The sequence below is a fragment of the Anoplopoma fimbria genome, chromosome 21 (assembly GCF_027596085.1).
Source record: "Anoplopoma fimbria isolate UVic2021 breed Golden Eagle Sablefish chromosome 21, Afim_UVic_2022, whole genome shotgun sequence".
In the NCBI taxonomy this organism is placed as follows: Eukaryota; Metazoa; Chordata; class Actinopteri; order Perciformes; family Anoplopomatidae; genus Anoplopoma; species Anoplopoma fimbria.
The window spans coordinates 10,938,700-10,953,726 of NC_072469.1; positions in this window are offsets into that span (position 1 = coordinate 10,938,700).

The window sequence follows — 15,027 nt, forward strand, 5'->3', positions numbered from 1 at the left end:
GAGGAACTCACACCACTGTTCTTTGCATTGGATCATGTGAACTACTCCAGATGGATGCCCGTTCATATCAGAGATATGAAGTCCCTGCCTACTGCAATCAAAGAGGAGTTCAAGGAGCGTTCTCACTGGGTGCTCTCCAAGACCACCAATACATTCTCTTCAATTCCTTTCGACCAAGCACATGAACAAGAAAACAAGATTGTCAAAGGTTCAGGTGGTGCTGTTGGGCTTACAGAGAATCCTGCTGCCTTCAGACGGTGGATGCTCTCTGGACCAGAATTAGCCAGACTAGTGAAGCAGTTTGAAGGAGTATACCTCCCTGATGAGGAAACAGAGATCTCCACGAACTTCCAGCACCATGAGCAGGGTCTCTCGACACAAAAGACTTTCCAGAGACAAGTTTCCAGCCTTTCAGAAACCATCAAGCGAATGGGCAATCCCTTCTTGGATGACTTCCCTGATTTAGTAACTCTTGACAATCGCAACTGCACAGATGAATCAGTAATAGCCACAGTGCGCACTTTGGAGTCCACAGGCAAGGAAAAGTACCAAGACTTTGTCAAGAAGGTGCTTGATGACCGCACCCACTCTATCCATGACCCAATCAAGAGAAATTCTCTGCCGCTCTTCAGAAAATGTCATCACAAGCAAACATCTAAGCAGGGAAAGAAGATCAAAGTGCTTCAGAATAATGTAGCCCTCTTTGGCAGGCTGTACATTTCAATGCAAAGCCGGGATGGAAACTTGGATGATTTCTTTGCACATGAGATACAATCCTTCCCACCTTCTCTGTCAGACCTTGGCGCACTTCACTTACCAAACACAAAGTCTCACCTGCTCCAATGTCTTGACCAGCCTGGGCAAGCAGAGCCACCTTCAACCTACAACTGCAAAGTCCTAGATGGTGCCGTCATCGTCCACTGCTTGCCCACAACCAGAGTAAGCACATTTGATGAGTATGCAGATGCAATATTCATCCCTTACCTAGAGAGTCAGCTTCGGGATGCAAAAAGATTGGATCTTGTTTGGGACACTTACACCACAGACAGTTTGAAAGAGTCTACCCGAGAAAAGCGAGGCACAGGTGTACGAAGGAAAGTATCAAGTCATACCAAGCTTCCTGGCAATTGGATGGACTTCCTTCGGGACTCAATGAACAAGGAGGAACTGTTTGGTTTTTTGACTTCCAAGATTAAAGAGTTTAGCTGGCCACAAGACAAGGCTGTCTACGCCACATCAGGGCCAGCTGTGGTATCCATTGGTTCCAGCAGCCCCATGAACAACTGCAATCAGGAGGAAGCAGACACGAGGCTTGTAGTCCACATTCTTCATGCACTGGAACAAGGGGAGACGAAGTTCCTGGTACGTACAGTGGATACAGATGTCATTGTCATACTTGTTGGCACCTTCCATGACATGCTTGCGACTCAACCTTTGGTCGACATCTGGGTTGCTTTTGGTATGGGCAAGAATTACAGGTTTTACCACATCAACACCATCTGTGCAAGCCTCGGGGAGTCACGATCAAAAGGCCTACCTGTGTTCCATGCATACTCTGGCTGTGACACGACCTCTGCATTCAATGGAAAAGGCAAGAAGTCAGTATGGCAAGCCTGGCAGTCTTATGAAGATGTTACAGAGACATTTGTATTTCTGGCCAACCATCCCTTCCAGCAGCTCGAACTGGATGATGAATCATTCCAGAAGCTCGAGAGACTGACTGTTATTCTGTATGACAAAACCAGCCCTTTGACCTCAGTCAATGAAGCAAGAAAGGAACTTTTCTGCAAGAAGAATCTGGCAATGGACAAATTGCCACCCACCCAGGATGCACTGCTCCAGCACCTGAGACGAGCAGTGTATCAAGCAGGAATCTGGACTACCAGCACACAAACACAGCAGGTGGTTCCTTCTCCACAACAGTATGCCTGGAACAAGGTATCCAACTTATGGGTGCCTGTTTGGATGACAACTCCAGAAGTTTCAAGAGCGTGCAGGGAGCTCATTAAATGTTCCTGCAAAGGAGACTGTTCCAACTGCAGCTGTGGCAAAGCAAACCTGGACTGTTCACCACTTTGCAAATGTAAATGTGTTCTGGACTTCTGAGAGTGTTAACTGTTTTTGAATAAATTCTGAGTTCTTTCCTGCATTGGGTCTGCGTTTGAGTCCCTTCCTGCAATTCTTAACACAGGCTGGACAAAAGCACCAAACATGCCCTGCTGCCCCCTCCCCCGAACTCCCCCTCCCCCACAGACTCTCCCCCACCCTCTGGTGATAAATAATGTTTGAGATATGGCACGACATGTGAAAACTATGGTGGCGGACAACACCAAAACACAGATATTGTACCACTAAACACCAATAAAATGTGTTAAAATCATTAGTAAGAGCAACCATAAAAAAAGTCTAGGCTTGTTTTTGTTTATACTAATTAATGGATCTAAAATGTATTAGATGTAATTCGTTTTTAATATAATTACACCCTGTCTGTGGACAGAAATGGGCCGAATTCTGAAAAATGGGCCCGAATTCTGAAAAATACCCTTAAATATTAAATAGGGAGGGGGAGGGGTGGCTCCTAGGCTAAAAGTGACTACCAAGCCCTAAGGAAGCCTCATGCAAAATTTGGTGCTTTTGTCCGCCCGGTAACGGTAATGTCGAAAATACTCGTTAAGCCACCTGACTAATTATCACAGTGTTTAAGTCAGGCAAATTCACAATACTGTTCTCTCTTGCCCTCTGTATTCAGTATGTACTTTCTTTGTAACTCCTTACTTGTCTCTCATGCCAAAATGCATTATAAATTATTTCAAATTTTATACACAACTTCTTTATTTCATCGTTTTGTTTGAGTTACTGATTTTAATTAAACAAATATGTTTCAAACAGCACATACATGTAAGCAAAAATGTGTGGTAACTAAATAACTATTAGGCATTAGCTCCTGCCATGAATCCTGTGGTTGAAAATATCCAAGTAACGCATCGGGTTCTCAGACAGAAATGGGATACCTCCACTGGGATATCCAATCCCAGGACCCACAGCACTTGCTGATCCATGCATGCATACCACCTTATGACAAAAATGTTAATACGGAGGCTCTGGGCCAGATCCAGTACAGAACTGATAAAGATTTGGGCCAAATGAATACTAAATAATCCTCATCCGTTCTGGAACCGGCCCAATGCTGGTCCAGATGTGAAAAATGGACCTGCACAGGTACTGGCCCGTTGTGCCAAAGGACACCGGGCCGGGTCCGTTTTACAGATCTGGGCCAGATGATTTTTGCTATTTGGATGTAGGTACCCATAAAACCCATTTTCAATCACATATCTTAGGGTGAGAGGTCAAGGGCCCCCTTTCGAAAAATGCCAAATCAGTTTTCACTGGTCAAAATTTAGCCCACCTAACATGATAACAATCAAAATGTAGCCCACCTTACATGATAACAATGATGTTATTCATTCCCCTTCTCGACAAGGTAGCATGACATGGTTGGTGTCAATTGATTCAATAAGTCTTCTTGTCTCATACTGTAGCTTAAGACCTTTTCCATTATTTTTTCAAGTGTACTGCTCACATCACAACATTTCTACACAAGGCACTAGCCTTTCATCAATAAACCTTTTCAATAGACATGTTTTATTCAACTTTAACCACTTTAAAATGTCAATGGATCCCATTGGCAGGGCCCAGTGCCATGGGATACTGTATTACAGCAAGTTAGTAACAGAAGATACAACAAATAGAAAGGAATTTGTTTATCTTAAAAGAATCCCCTTCAAAAAACAAAGAGTAGCTAAACAGTTGAAAATATGGGCACATAGCTTCCGAAAAATTTACTTCCTTACATCTAATTTAACTACATTATTTAGTAGTTCAGAGCTCACTGGACCTGATGTTTTATCTCATTAATGTCCTTTTCAACCCAGTCTCCATTGGGAAGCTTGGGCCCATTTTCAAGGAGTCAGGTCAGGCAGCGCAGGTTGATGTTTTGAGGGCACAATAAAATGGAAATAGATGAGGTTCTCTTAGGGGTAAAATAAGCATGCACAGAGCCAAACACACAAAAAAATGGTTGCACACATACACACACACTTACCTTTGTGCTCCGTTCCATAAAAAGTAACCTCGCCATGGGATTCAACTGATGACTCATTCATTTCCAGTCTTTTGACATAACCGGTTAATCCTGCCCAGAGGTCCACTCCACAGAATGTGATGGCGCATTAGTCATAACCATAAATAAATCCCCATATCAACAACTGCTAAATAGAGACCAGCATGATGTAGTAGCTTTGTTGAAGGGCAAGAATTAAAAAATGTTCAGGCAAATGTTATCCATTTAACTAGTTATAACAAGCACATATATTTTTTTTTAAACAGGCAATGTTAATATACCTGCATAGCCATCTGATTTTGATGGTGTGCATATAGCCTAATCCAGGGAATGAAGCAGAGGTAAATAAACCACAATCACTACAGTGGCTGCAGTCACTTCACTGTAATGAATTGCTGTGAATTTACGGTGGATTTACAACAGTATCTTACAGTATTTCATAATAACTGTAACATACAGGTAAATATTCATCCTTTGCATGTAAATGAACAGTTAATGACGTCAGTTAACCATAGCGGGAGATGACTGTAAATTATCTGAATAATACAGTATTTTTTGTGAACCGGTGAAATTATGCCTCTCTATACAAGTTCAATAAGTCACTACCAATCTACATCCTACTGTTGATTGTAGACGAATGTTTCTTCCATGATGATATGATATGATATGATATCCATAGGTTTCTTCCTTTTTTCTCCCTGTTAAAGGGTTTTTTAGGGGAGTTTTTCCTGTGCCGATGTGAGGGAAGGACAGAGGATGTCGCATGTGCACAGATTGTAAAGCCCTCTGAGGCAAATTTGTAATTTGTGATTCTGGGCTATACAAAATAAACTGAATTGAATTGAATTGAATAACACATTTTTATTGATCAAACTGCTCATAGCTCACTAATCATTTTTGAGGGACATGACAGGGCCAGCTGTTCCTGAGCGTGACTTTGGACAGAACAGCTTCGGTAGTCATCCTTCTGAGCAGAGCCATGTTGAGATCCGGGTTAAAGCTACGCTTATCACCATAAACTGACAAGTGTTCAGTATTGTTTTGTCTTCATGATTATTGAACTGTTAACATCTCAGATAATGTTTCATTTTGTCACGAGTGTGGTGTGGACCCAGAAGCAGTGCGGCAGGACACGGAGTAGAATTCAGCAGCTTTATTGAAAGCGGAACATACAGCAGACAAACAGGCAGGATCAGACAAACAGGCAGGTTCAGACAAACAGGCAGGTTCAGACAAACAGGCATGGTCAGACAAACAGGCGGGGTCAGACTCACGTCGTGAGCCTAATTCCAACTTGATGTCAACATTTTTTCAGTCAGAGAACTGGAATGTGTGAAGTCCATAGATTGTGAATGTGAAGCATCAGAAAACCTTTTAAAAGGAGAGAACCATTGTCACTGATGGACACGCTATATAACCCAAACGTAGTCTGAAACTACAGGTAGACTACAAATGTAACGAACAGGATGTAAACATTTCAATGACTTCCTGTGTTTTCATTGAAGGCGGCTGAAAACTGTCCGACTTGATCACAGTTTTTTTTCAACGCCCCCTGCTGCTGCCGCCTGCTCTTCTCCACTTTCGAAGCGAGGCGCAGTCAACTCGAACGAACCTAGAGTGACAGGCAGGTGAACAGCTAATGACAGGAGTGTATGGAAGTAAAACTGTGACACATTTTATCTGTTTCATTACATCAAGTAGCAACAATTGGCAAAGCAAGCTCTGTTTCGTTAGCTAGTTTGAGCTCAAGTAGTTGTAGAAGCGTTAGCTAGCTAACAGCATAGCCAGTAAAGTTAATAACAGTGTGAAGATATTACGTTAGTTACCTAACTATGTTCATATGCATATGCATTATAGAGCCAACTGTAGAACCAAAAACCAGAAGGAACGAGACAATGTTAAAAGGGGATTGGAGACCAGGGCCGTTTCTCAATACCAAGTATGGTCAAGTATGGACTTGCAAACTTGCAAGTTCATACTTGGATAGTTCGACTCGGGAGTACAAACTCCCGAGGACGGGAGGACGCAGTACGGTCATTTTGCAATTGGAACAGCAGCGAACTTGATGACGTCACCAACGTCACGACGTCACCAACTCAGCTCGTCGGTCCCGCCTACTCCGGTTATCTTCAGTCATATATATTATTATTATTATTATATTCCTTTATTGATCCCCATGGGGGAAATTCGGGTGTTGCAGCAGCTCAACTACACAGACACAGACAATAAATACACATATTATACAATAAAATAAAAATAGAATAAAATAAAAAATAAGAATACAAATAAATATATTGACAATAAAACGAAATATGATATAAAACACAACCCTGCCTTTTTTCGTTTTCATTTAGAAAATATAAAAATATTAATATTAGAAAATATAAAAATATATATAATATGTATATGTATATATATATATATATATATATATGTATATGTATACATATACATATTAATATTAAAATATTAATATGTATATGTTTTGTGTTACATCTGCAACCACAACCACAGAGACACCGGAGCCAGCGGCACATCTGGAGGAGCCTAGCCGAGATCAGGCTGCTGTCAGCGGGCTGCATGAGCACCACCGCCCGGTCTCCTCTCTGGTCCTCTCATCTCCGACAAACGTCGGCGCTTTTTTCAAACAGGCTCTATCTTGATAAATTGACCGCATATTTTAAGTCTTAACAACTACATTCTCGCTTAAAAAAATGTTAAAACTAAATTCCGTTACACAACAGCAGCAGTATTTAGACAATGATATGATGACAGTTGTGAGCCGTCTCCGCCGCTGTCGGCTCTTGTTTGCTGGTGAAATGCATTCTGGGATACTTGGCTGTCCAAAGTCCACACAAGTCTACTCCGATGCATCCTCGGTATAATGGGCGGAGCGAGGACACTTCCGGGTATCTGGACCGTACTTGGCTTGATGCGAACTTGTGTATTGGAACAGTACTTGGGCCGCGCTTGATGACGTTTCACAAGTTCACGAGGACACAAGTACAGAGAAGTTCACATATTGAGAAACGGCCCTGGAGTTGTCAAAGTGTATCCCTTCGACGATGAAGAAGTGAGGCAGTCAAATCCTCTCTCACCGTTTGCTCTCTCTCTTTCTCCTCCTCCTTTTTACAATCATGTAGTTCACATTTACATGGGTAAAATGTGTTGTAGTTATCTGTTTGTTCTAAACATGCAGTACCTCTTCAGATTTGGAATACAAATATCCTATATTATTTGTCTTATATAGTCAGCTGTATAAATTGAGGAACATGTAATAAACTTCAGCAATATTGTATTGTAAATGAAGTTTTAGTGTTTTCTACTTGTTTTTGTTGTGGGGAATTAAATGCAAAAGTATTTTACGGATAAATGTTGAGAGTACATTTTTTTTAAACCTTCACAGTAGCACTGTGGTATGACTATTGCGCTCCAACAATAAATTGCATCCTTGGAAAACAGAATTGGCAAGCCACACTCCGTCTGAAACCATACTCATATGCATATGCATTTGGTCTCCTATAACTGCTGAGAAAAAATATCGGGCTTGTAAGCTGCTAACTTGGTCTGCCTGTTATGGTCGATGTTTTATTTGAGGTTTTCTGCCACATTCCTTTAAAAATGGGTAATTTGAATGGATATGTGTTTGTAAGTCACAAATAAATCTAAAGTATAGGTAAAGTCCTGAGCAAAATTACAAGTTAAGTAATAGGCTTAATAAGGTTTTTTTGTGTTTGAAGCAAGTCACTAGGCGGCTTTATTTATTTTGTCAAGTCTAAAGTCAAGTCTAAGTCAAGTCCAGGATCCACAGATTTGACTGGACATATACTTTTAACCAAGTGCTGACCTATCAGAAAACGCACAGTGACTGCCTGATTGATCATTATCCAGCTTGCCAGTGCTAGCCCTTGGCCGGTAACATTATTAAGTCATTTGGGGCTTAGAAGTCATTTATTTTGACACAGCATGTATAATGGAATTCCTTAACAGTAGATTATGAATGGATATCTTTTGGTGGGTTGATTTATTTAACTGCCCCGAAACCAGTGGAAGAAGAACTTGTGTAATTAAGCAGTTTAGTAACAATTAGCTAAGCCACACATCAAAACTTAGTGAGACTAAAATGTCCAGGGAGTGAAAAAATAGCAATTCAAAATGAAAACAACCAGTGTCATAGGTGTCAAAGTTTTCACTAACGCTGTAAAGATACAAAAAATTGTACAGAAACTGCTAGAACAGTGGCCCAACATTGTCTCAAGCTTCACACGTCATCCAAAACATGAAACCACCAATCAATAAAGACTCATATGTTACCAGTCTCATGCAATCAGGCAGCGTGACTGAACAGAGAACCTGTACTGCTGACCCCAACCACATCAAGTGTTACACACCACATAAAAAAATGCTGTAAAGACATTAAATGGAAGAAGATTCACTGTCATAACTAATTTTCAGTATTAAAGAAATAGGGAAAAGAGAGAAAACTAGTAAAAACCAGGTCACCTGTTTTATACTGTTTGCTTCTATTCCAGCTCATTATCTAATTGTAAGTTCTAAATGTTGATTCATGGGAAAAGATACTTGAGCAGTAGTGGTATAATTACCATATGCACTGTGTCAAACTGCTGTATATTTTCTGTTATGGGGAATATTTTGAGTTAAGTGTAAAAGTTTAGTTTGCTCTAGATTGCCACTTCAGAGCTTAAATTAAGTCAAAACCTGTACAATTTGTGTTATTAATGTTTTTTCAGCGTTTGCTTTGCTCTATTGTTGTATGTGAACACCAAACCAAAATGGACTGCTACATCTTTGCATTTGCACTGAGAAACTGCACTTTTTGCTAGTGCTCCACTTGCAATGGACTTTACATTCACTGGTTACACTGAATTCTCTCAAATGGACCGAGGGCAAATAGGACTGTTTACCTGTATGAGAAGGATGTGGATGTGGATGTATGTTACGGTGCAGGAGTGCAATTGTGTTAAAATTGCATTCCAGAGTGGAATCATTTATAGGAGGAGGGACTGGAATCAAAACTGTAAACTATTTCTTGTTGTTGACTGACCTTTTACCTAGAGTACCCCATTTAAGAAAGAAAAGGGTGTTTTAAAGTCATGTATCCCCTTTTGACATACAAGAGGAAAATGTGAGAACCTTTTGCAGGCTCTGAAGTCACACCGGGCGGTTGTGGCACGAGGTAGAGCGCTTGTCCCGTAACCACAAGGTTGGTGGTTCAAACCCCTCTACCGGCAACATGCCGAGGTGTCCTTGAGCAAGACACCTAACCCCAAGTTGCTCCCCGGGCGCTTCATTGCAGCCCACTGCTCCTCCGGGATGGGTTAAATGCAGAAAAATTATTTCCCCATTGTGGGACTAATAAAGGATTGATTATTATTATTATTATTACTTAAGTTACTTGATGAGATAGAAGATGATCTGAAGCAAAAAAACAAAACAGCTCCACACATCCCTGTGGTAACTAAGCTCCTTTCCACCTGGCATATCCATCCTCTTCCTCTGCTTGGTGGCACAGTCATTTCAATTTTGTCGTTTTCACAAGCGTTGTCTCTGGTTCTAAAAGCCTGCTGTGCTGAGAGTCCAAACATGATACATTCCAAATGGATCCATACTGAAAACCTTTAAGGGATTTTATAGTGCAGCCAATTTCCCAAATGTGCTGGGTTCTATTGACTGCACTCATTTTCAGGTCATACCTCAATCAGCACATATGCACATACAGTATACTGAAACAGAAAGTACACACAATCCAATTGTATGCGACCAGTTCATCAACAGAAACACGTTTTTTGGAATATGGCAGTGTTTATTTTAACCATGATGGATTCAACTTTCTTTATTTCTCTGTACTGCATGGTGTTGTACTTGATGTGGACTGTAGGACTCCAGGCCTATGCATGGTAAAGAAAATTGCAAGTGTATGCACCGCTCAGTCCCCCATCCTGTTATAGCCCTTATCTTCTGGTATAAGTGACACTCAATTTGAAGTGTCAGTGATGTATTGGAAAAGGGCCATTCACAGGTGAGGATTCGAGGTAAGAAAGAATAAAAATTGGGATGCACTTCTCCCAACCAATTCACGTTTTCATGCTCAATCACCAGCCGGCTGTAGACACAGATATGAAATCCGTTGTTATTATAGATAGATTTGCTGTGTTACACAAAGTAATGCATTTGATAACAGCATTGCTAGAACTGCTGATCCCAATCTGCTGTCTGTAATGAAAGGTGGACATCTAGCAAAGAAAAGACCCAAATTATTTCAGAAAGAACTGCTTTGTTACTAGTTCACATCTTTACAAACGTATGTCGTCAGACTGCACATTTTGCCACTTTGGGGAGATACCTTTTTTCTTTATCGTCATTGTCAGCCACGGCACTGCCATGAGCGAAAATGCACAAGTACATATGTACATGTTATATCTGCACTTCCTTAATACTTAGTCCAGCAAATGTTTTGCTATTGCACCAGCATAATGTAGTGTTGCAACTGACTAAACTGCAGTGACGGTGAACAGTGGTCTAAGACTTGTTTGTTGAAATTGGGTAACCTGGGTTTAAATCTCACCAGTGTAGGAGGATTGTAGGATTTTGGATGGTGCACGGAACAGAACACCAACTCCAACCTGCTCTGATCTTTCTCCTGTACCGCTCACACCATGAGTTTGAAGGGAGCAGGACCCGGAATATATATCTGTATATTGTGTATCCTGGAGTGGCTTTGAGGGGTCATTCTTCAATCGGCGGATCTGCGTTTTGATTCCAAGCTCCGCTAGTCCATGTAGATGTGTCCAGGTCCTGAGGCCAAGACCATCAGATTCAAACATAGCAATGCCAGTTATTTGAGAAATGCATAATTTGGGATTGTACTTTGTTAGTTTACATTACAGTTTCTGCAACGTTGGGTGCTTCTTGGACCTTGCAGTCCATGGATGGCGTTTCAGATATTGTCGACGGTGTTGTTTTAGATGTGGTGGACGTTTGTATGTTGAGTGCCTGTGTCTGTTGTGGACCAGCCAGAGGAGAATGACCCAACGCTTTTTTCAGTTTTGCTGGGATCCAATCCTCTGGCTGGAAAGAATGTGTTATATGATCAATGTTTGTTTTTATGCCTTTCCTACCCTTTTCTGTAGCTGAAGGACAGCGTTTTTCCCTTCAAGCTGTTTATTTTATACGGTCCAAACATCCTTCCAGCTTTTCCCCTTTTTTCTCCTCTTGTAGAATATTCTTTTTTAAAACAAGATCCCCCACTTCAAAGTGCTCCTCCTGGCCAAAGTCTTTTGCAGACTTTTTTAATATTGACCTTTACCTCTGTAAAGGCATTATCCAGATTTTTTTGGCCAAGAATGTTAAAGAAATTGATGATCCAAATTCAAGCTTTTCAAAGTTTGAGAACATTATAAGATCTCAATTTATACTCGTTTGGCCCCTCTGAAGGATACCTTTAAAGCAGCTTAAAAAACATCTTATCTTTTCATGAATCATCTTATTACTGAATTTTGATTATTTTTGATTTATTTATGTACTTTGTCTCCTTATTTTCTAAAGTTTATTTGTTAGCCTTATAAATATTATTTGTCTGTGATTATTGACAGGGGTGGAACTCTTGTACAAGCCCACTGGGCTTCGTTCCCTCCTTGCACCATTATTGTAATGTGTGCTAAATAAATAAACTAAAAAATAAAAAATAAACTAAAACCTCTCCTCCCTCCTAAACATCAAATAGTAACGACAGTTGTTGGGCGTCAGCTGTTTTTTGGTGGGAAGGCCAAACATAGTGGATCGGAGGACATGGTCCCAAAGTGTGTGTTGATCAGCCACCAGTTTCTTCAGGGACCTCAAAATGCAGAATTCAAAGATAGGCATTTGGAGAATTTAGGTTCTCATGTCAAGGAAGGAATTAGGCAATTTGTTATATTCTATAAAGAGCTCAAATTCATTCAAGTATTGAAATCCAAAAATACCTCTGTAATGTGCCATTCAATTTGTCCACAAGGCCATTGGTCTGTGGTTGGTAGGGGGATCCCAGGCTTCTCTTGATGCCCAGCCTCTCCCACAGCCCATAGTTGGCCTTAAAATGATAATTTGGTAAACATGAAATAAGTATGCAAAGCAGTAAGCCTACATATTGTTGATTCCTCTTAGGCCTAAAAAAATTTTTGTTTGGTTCCGGTTTCCGACCGACCCTGTCAATCTATGTGCGACCCAAATTATTTTATGAGCTTGAAAAAAAAAAAAAAACACAAAAAAATGTTTTAATGCAAAAAATAATTACGTTTTTGTACAGCACCTCTTCATTCTGTACAATGATGAGCGCATTCTCTCGTTTTCAAATGAAAACAACGGCTTCACGCGGGATCTGCATGCAGACGACGCGATTCGGTCTGCGCTTGTTATATGGTTGCGGGAGAAAGATGGACGTTATTTAGGAAATATCGCTTGAGATGTCTTCAATGCCAATGGTCCAGAACTAGTGGGTTCTTAGTTTTTAGGAGTAGAAAATAGTACACACATAAAAAATCTGCACATTTTAATTGAAGCATTCGTATTGACTACATATTTTGTTCATATAAAAATGTGTGTGTGTTTGTAACATGCTGGGAGTATCCATTGCTGCTGTGAAAAAAAAAAAAAACCTACCTATCATTCGCTGCCGCTGGAAAAAATAAAATAAAAAAATAAAATAAATTCCCTACCTACCCATGACCTCAACTGACAACCAACAGGAACCAAACTTTTTTTTTTTTTTTAGGCCTTAGCTCACCCACGGCTGTCTCTCTCTCCCTGCACACCCACTCACTCGCCCCTTTAATCTTTTATAGCCCAACAAACCAAAAGTCATTGTAGCATACTTCGCACACAAGGAATATGTCTGGGTGAATTGCTGCATAATAATAAACACAGTGCAAAAGGTTAAAGTCATGATATAAATTGGGTTATTTTAGCCGGTGTCTCTTTCAGGAGAGCCAAGCTTTTCTGTACCCCCGGCCTGAGCAAGTTAGTGACTGGTGCTAACGAATCAAAGCTAACGTTACCCAACCAAGCTAAGGAATAAGTGTTTTATTCCATACAGTTTGACCATTTGTTTTTCACATCTGTGCCTTCAAATAAATCTACACACTCAACAGAGCAGCAACACACACACACACACACACACACACACACACACACTGTCGTGGACCACGGAGCAGACGGGCGTCCATGCTAACAAAGTGTGCTAAGCTGCAATGCAGTGCTCAGTTTCATGAAAGGCAACAAGGAAAAAAAGTGTTACCAACATCCAACCTACTACTGTAGTTATTTAACTGGCTTCATATGAGGCTTAATGTCCACACAGTCTGTCTCCGTATTACCTAACATTACTACACTACTCAAGCCTGTGGCCTAATCGAAGCTAGCCGTATTAGCAGCGCAGCATGCTAACGTTAACAGTCTGTTACATACACAGTTACTAAAACAACATAAGAATTGGTAAACTTACAGCTCCAAGTTTGAAATTGTGTTACAGACAGCTGATACAGATTCATCCAGAACTTCCGTTTTGAAGATGTTATTGTCCCTCATTGAGAAAGAGTTATCCTGTTGTTGTGAATACATTTCAGTTAAACAAACAACCTGAAACTCCTCAAAACAAAGTTAATCCACTGGTAGTTCACGTCCTCAGGTGATAGAAGTAAGTTACATAAAGACAGAACAAGTAGTGTTGTGCAGTGTAAGCAGGTCCGTGAAAAATCACGATGGCGGACACCTACCTGAAGTTGGTTCTGCAGAACCACCAGCAGGAGAAAAAGAGAGAGAGGATGTTCTTTTCTGACACTCTAGGGCTCTGTAGACACAATGGGGACACATGTAAAAAGTGCATTTTGCATAATAGGTGACCTTTAATAGTGCAGATTCAGTACATAACACTAACTGCCTATCATCGTGAGGTGGAGAAGCGCATTGTCTGCCACTGTTTGCCTGCCAGCAGCCGCACCGTGGTCAGGGACCATGCAACTCTTATGCATTTTCTTGCACCAGAATGACCGTTAGATCAGTGGTTCTTAACCTTATTGGAGGTACTGAACCCTGCGAGCTTCATCAGTGCATTCACCGAACCCTTCGTAATTGGAAAAATAAAATATGATTTCTTCAAAACATAGGTATACATTTTATTAGTGCACAAAATGAACCATGCATCAGTTGCACACAAAATCACTGTGTGCAAAGAACAAAACCAACAAAACATGAATTTCACACAAAAACATAACTCAATGAATGATTTGCGATCAGGTACGCAACTTCGTACGATGCTGTGAGGATCGGTTTGTCGACAAACAAAACATGAATTTCACACAAAAACATAACTCAGTGAATATTTACTGCAAATCAATGTGACTTTTGCTGTTGCCTTTCAGATACAAGTTCAGAAATGCGCGGCTTCACCTTGGCAAGTGCCACTCTCATATCATTTTCGCAGCAAAGTCTGTTCCTTTTCTTAGTTTTCATGTCCACCATCCTCGAAAAGGATTGCTCACAAAGATACGTTGTAACAAACGGTGTGAGTATCTCAAGGGCTTTCTTGGCAATACGAAAGTATGGTACGATTTGGTGACACCAAAACATTGAGAGCGTTGTTGTTCCGAAGAGTTGCTGTTGAAGCTGGCTCTGCTGAAGTTCAATGATTTCGTCGAGGCATTCATCGTTGACATCTGCTGTCATCTGCTGAACGCAGCATAAGTTTTAGCTTTCTCCGTGCTTTTTGGGCTACCCAAGCCACCGTACCGTTATGCTGCGTTCACACCGAACGGGCGCTCGGTGTGAACGCACCTTAAGGATTTTTAAAGCGGCGGATCACTTGACCGCAGTGTGTGTCTGCCGAACCCCTGAGAGTGAACCCAGGTTAAGAA